The sequence below is a fragment of the Alosa pseudoharengus genome, unplaced genomic scaffold (assembly GCF_046254945.1).
Source record: "Alosa pseudoharengus isolate Yale_2024_CS ecotype anadromous, Long Island Sound unplaced genomic scaffold, YU_APseudo_1.1 YU_APseudo_1.1_scf_3, whole genome shotgun sequence".
Classification (NCBI taxonomy): domain Eukaryota; kingdom Metazoa; phylum Chordata; class Actinopteri; order Clupeiformes; family Clupeidae; genus Alosa; species Alosa pseudoharengus.
The window spans coordinates 10,804,988-10,810,474 of record NW_027468718.1 but is presented as its reverse complement, the minus strand read 5'-3'; the positions used below and the strand labels follow the sequence as shown (position 1 = coordinate 10,810,474).

Below are 5,487 nucleotides of genomic sequence, written 5' to 3'. Positions count from 1 at the left end.
TGAAATAACCCCAAAGAGGAAACACAGAAGACTTGTAAAAACAGGGACTGCAACATATGTGCCTCATGACATTCTTCAAGACACTGAGATCCAACAACACTGTGAACGGTTGGGTATGACACCCACAGACACTGCTTCTTTGACCAGAAAATTCATTGAGAAAACTGGAGGAGATCCTTCAAAGATATCTTCTTCTTACAGCACTGCAGATAGATCACGCACAACAGCTCATAGACAGAATTCACAGGCGATAAAGGAGCAATGGGTTGTACCTGACATTACTGCAGTACATTGGGATGGAAAAATGATGGAAGCCTTGAAGTCCAAGTATAAAATGGATGATCGTCTGCCTGTCATTGTTTCTGGAGGAGGTGATTTCAAATTGTTGGGAATACCAGTTGTACCCAAAACTGTTGGTGGAGAGAAGACGGGTACCTTGACTGGAGAAGCAGTATTTGACAGCAGAGCTTGTACCACTTGCTCTGTTAAGTGAGAGAGCGCAGACATCCACTAAGCAGGCTATGGTGGATAGATTGCTGAGCTTCCCAAAGGCTGCTACCCCCAGGAACAGGACAGGAACAGACTACGGCAAACCATGCTTTCCAAGTCTACCAGAGGAAGCTGTGGCTGGAAAACTGGAAAACTTCATAGGTGAAGACTCGTGGCTGTTCTTTGCAGCTTTTGATATATTTGATGAACATCTGCTCTGAACACCAGTGTCACAATGGGATGGCTTGACACCTTACAAGAGGATAAAGGCAACACTTACAAACTTCATTGTGACAAATGATGTGGCAGAGCGTGGGGTTAAACTAGCCCATGAGAAAATTGTTTCTGCCACAATAGAAGAGAGATTCCAGAACATTGTGCAAGTTGTAGCAAAAGACAGAGTAATGGTTCCAAATTTGAGACGGCCACATAGAAAATAGACATTGAGAATTTGCTTCTTAACATTTCACTAGTATCTTCAGTTGTCTTGAAAACAGGTAATCCAGCATCATTATAATAGGGGCTAGCATATGTATAGGCAGCACTGATAGAATGCTAGTGACACCCTAAAATAAACCTCCAAATATTTTTAGACATTCTAGACATACTGTCTACAGTATCTAAGATATTTGGTATACTCTATAAGGTGCCATAATGTTTCATGAAAAGTGATCGAAATTTTGTCATAGAAGTTGTAAAATAGCGGCTTTTTCCATAACTTTGAGCTCCTGGTGCCACCATTAAACTTTTGAATTTTGTCAAAATATTTCACCCAGTGTGTTTTCTTACCAAAAGGAACATAAAAACAAAAATGCATCATGATCGGAGAAACTTTTCATTTTTAGGGGGCAACTGATGCACCCTAACGGGCAAGACTGACAAGTAGACAGGCCTGGCCGTGGCTACGCGTATGCTTGGTAGGCAAAACTAGCGGGAAAATGGCTGTAAACTAATTTGGTAGCCAGAAAAAAGAACATATACAGAGGATAGAAAATACAAAAAAGGAGGGAGAGAACGCAAAGAAGGTAGGCCTATGGTTCTTGGCTTCACATTCGGGCAATAATAGCCCGCTGTGGCATGGTCGCTTGCAATTGTATGGTTCATCAATATTATTTTAACTAATTGATCTGAATTGGTTGATGTTTCTCCTGGTAGCCTGCGCCTGTGCTGCGTGCGTATACCTAGACCATAATGGCTGTTGCGGTCGTGGGCGTGTTGCTCCCCGGCACAGAATAACGTAGAACCGGCCCTGTCTAAAATCAAAAGACTATCACTGTGCGTGTGTGCCGGTAACGTTAACTTCTGGTCTTGACTCACTGCAGAATGCAGCGGCTTGTTCACTGCACTGGAGAATACAGCTAAACAAGTTAAAGAAAGGGAAACGAAACTTCATATTTTTAAAGCCTCTAAAATCAAATTGACTATTGAAATCGAGGTTTAGGATGGAGTGATGTGTAGGAACGATGACGCCCCGCCCCCCCTCGGCTTTTTTCACAAATCGCACCCTGACTAGGTTGGCTTGTCAGTCAGTGTGGAACGCAACCTCAGACCAACGCAGATGCCAAAATAAGGAACTGCAACCTAATTTCAGTGGCTAAAGCTCTCCGGAACATTTCTAGTGGTTCTCATAATGCATTGATGGATTTGCTTGACTCGCAAAAGAAAGTCAAGATCTCGCAAAAGAAACTCGAGATCTCGCAAAAGAAAGTTAATATCTCGCAAAAGAAACTCAAGATCTCACAAAAAGAAAGTCAGTATCTCGCAAAAGAAACTCGAGATCTCGCAAAAGAAACTCGAGATCTCGCAAAACAAACTCAAGATCTCGCAAACCTAGTCAGTGTACATACCTTTTCTCAGTTATTTTTTTTTTTTACCTTCGTTTTTTTTTTTTCATGTCACCTCACGGGCTCCGTAGTTGTCCAACCAAATCCTCCATTGTAATTGAAAACATTTCATACTGTATATTTTTGTCTGTACAGTTTAGCCGATTTATTTGCAATTAAATATGATTTAACCCCTAGGGTATTTTTAGTGTAATTTTAAACTCTTATGTTGGTCATTGTAAAGTCCATTTAAACATGCTAAATCTTGTTAATTGTTTGGACAGTCTAGGCCAGAGGTTCTCAACTTTTTGTGGGGCTAAGGCACACTAATGGTCAAATCAAATCTCCACAGCTCACGACCACTACTGATTATGAAGTAGCCTATCACACACTTTATTGCAGGCTATAACATGGATGTTAATTTTATGAGCCTGTATCTACTGTACATCAGGTTCCTCAAATGCAGTTGGTTATCTGCCAAGACTAATTGTTTTAATGGCTTCAGCATCATCTACAAAGACAAAAGCTGAGTTGAACTTTTCAAAAGAAAAAATATAAATTCACGTTCAACGAGTAGCATCACACAACCAGCTAACATTATATACCTTTGTTTAGAAAGCAATTTGTTATACTGTAGTTGTCTAAAGAACCCTGCAAATGTCTTTTAATTTTAGAACTTGGAATCAAGACTATCACACACAAACACCTTTATATTTGATCTGCTTGAGACTACGGCTTCTGTCCAGTATGGAATTTCTGGTGTTTCTACATGAGCAAGTTGAGTGAAAGCCTTTCCACACTGGATAAAAATGTCAAAGACTTTCCCACACAATGGATCCTCTGCTGTGCCTTGAGATGAGACCTTCATCATACAGTGTAATATGTGTGGTCAAAATTAATCCAAGACAACTGGTGTGAGACTGCAGCTTTATTCACGACGCCGGGAGCATGTTACCCACATGAAATGTCAAAGTAACAAGCCCACACATCTGTGGGTTAAGCCAACTCTTATACCCTTACCCCACACCCATGGAAAATCACAAGTTGTCACCCTCCAGTGATCACTTAACCATCTGGTATTTTAACAGAGAAAAGTAATGTTTACGACCCCCCATCCTGAGGGTTACCCACAGTTCGGTGACACAGGGGTTAATTTAACTAAACATTCCAAAATAGGAGTTTCAGAAAACACAAGGGTCAGAGTAAGGAGATTTCAGAGCATGTATATATATGGTATACTAAACATTCAATGAGAAACATAAAAATTATCCCACATATGTTTATTTTTTATTTTCAGAATGGACTATCTAGTGTGTATCTTAGCACAGTACACACACACACACACACACGTGCACACATGCCATTAAACACCTCACAAAGAAATAAATAAACAGAAGATGCTGATGTCTATGCAATTGAGCCAGTTGTGTGAAAGTATTTTCACATTAAGAAAACTGGTATGTTTTTTATGGATGGAAGTATGGATCCTCTGGTGCCTCTGGTGTAGAACACTGATGTGTTTTTTCTCCAGAATGGAATTTCTGATGTTCCTTCAGGCTAGACTTATGTTTAAAGGCCTTTACACACTGAGTACACTTATGTGGCCTTTCTCCAGTATGTGTGACCTGATGTACACTGAGTTCTGAACCCTTCCTGAAACTCTTTCCACATGTAGTACACTGATGTGGTTTCTCTCCAGTATGGATCATCTGATGTGACTTGAGATCAAACATTCTAGCAAAGTATTTTTTACACTGAGAACACTGATGTGGCTTTTCACCAGTATGGATCCTCTGATGTTCCTTCAGGCTAAACTTATGTTTAAAGGCCTTTCCACACTGTGAACATGGATATAGCCTTTCTCCAGTATGTGTGACCTGATGTACAGTGAGTTCTGAACCCGTCCTGAAACTCTTTCCACATGTAGTACACTGATATGGCTTTTCTCCAGTATGGATCCTCTGATGTGCGTTGAGATTAAACTTACGTGTAAAGGCTTTTCCACACTGAGAACATTGATGTAGTTTGTCTCCAGAATGTGTCTTCTGATGGGCAGTGAGCTCTGAGCGTGTTCTGAAACTTTTCTGGCATATAGTACACTGATTTGCAAGAGTAGGAAGACCAGCGGATATTTCCAAACACTGGGGTGCATGTTGTTCCTCCCTGGTGTCCAACTCCTGGTGTAATTTCTGATTGGAAGTCTCCTGGCAACACACTTGGTTTCCTTTTTCCTCCCTGTGCACTATTTTATTAGCGTAGATCATTTGAATGTCTCCTGCAATATTATTTCCTCTTGGAAAAGAACATATGTGGTCATATTCTATTAAATCAGATATTTCTTCCTTTTTAATATCCGCAGGTGGTGACATGATCTTTTCAGCCTTATAGTCATGATCCAGTCCAGACTCTTCTTTCTGCGTTGTAAACAAAAACTGCTGTAAAAAATCATCAAATTCCTCTTGTTCATTCTCCTTCTTCACTGCCTTGATCTGGGCAGATGATCCATTAGGTCCTGACATTTCAGCCTTCAGTTTCTTTAGAGTTAAATCACATCAAATAGCCCTTCAATAAAAGGATAAAAGTGTACCTGTGAAAAAGTATTACAGTATATGTGAACTGATGTACAGAAATAAAGTATATTTCCTGGATCCCAGAGTCTCTCTTAAAATGTGACTTCAGTATTGAGACCCCAGTCTGTTGTGTTCTCAATATATCCCCTTTGCCTGCCCCATTAGCTTCCTGGATTCACACCTGACCAATCAGCTGCAAGGGCTATTGGAATGCAAATCAGATGAGCACTCTTCACACATCTGATGATTCTTGGATGGACATAGCCATACCTCAAACTATTCAAACACAAGGAGGGAAAGTGGGGGTTGGGTGGATGTGTGAATTTCAAAGCTTATGGGTCGGTCTGTACACAGGGGACAATTTCCTTCGGGTCGGAGCCGCATGAAAGCCTTTAAATCCGTATGTATCTATGTTTACACGTGGCCGGCTATTTTCATAAATGGACATTTCCCCATCCGTCAAGAGCATGCCAAACCTGTAGGTGGCAGTGTAACGAGAGGCTCAAACACACGCTAGCCAATCACAATCCCAAAAATAGCAACAACAGCAACAAATCACTTGCTCTTTTCTGGCACATGCTATGACATCAGATGCCTAAAACTCT

General features: G+C 40.8%; 1 pseudogene; it reads right to left on the bottom strand.

Annotated features, from left to right (window-relative positions):
* Nucleotides 1-3,041: 3,041 nt before the first annotated feature.
* LOC143099828 (uncharacterized) lies at nt 3,042-4,576 on the bottom strand (annotated as a pseudogene).
* Between the last annotated feature and the right edge of the window lie 911 nt (nt 4,577-5,487).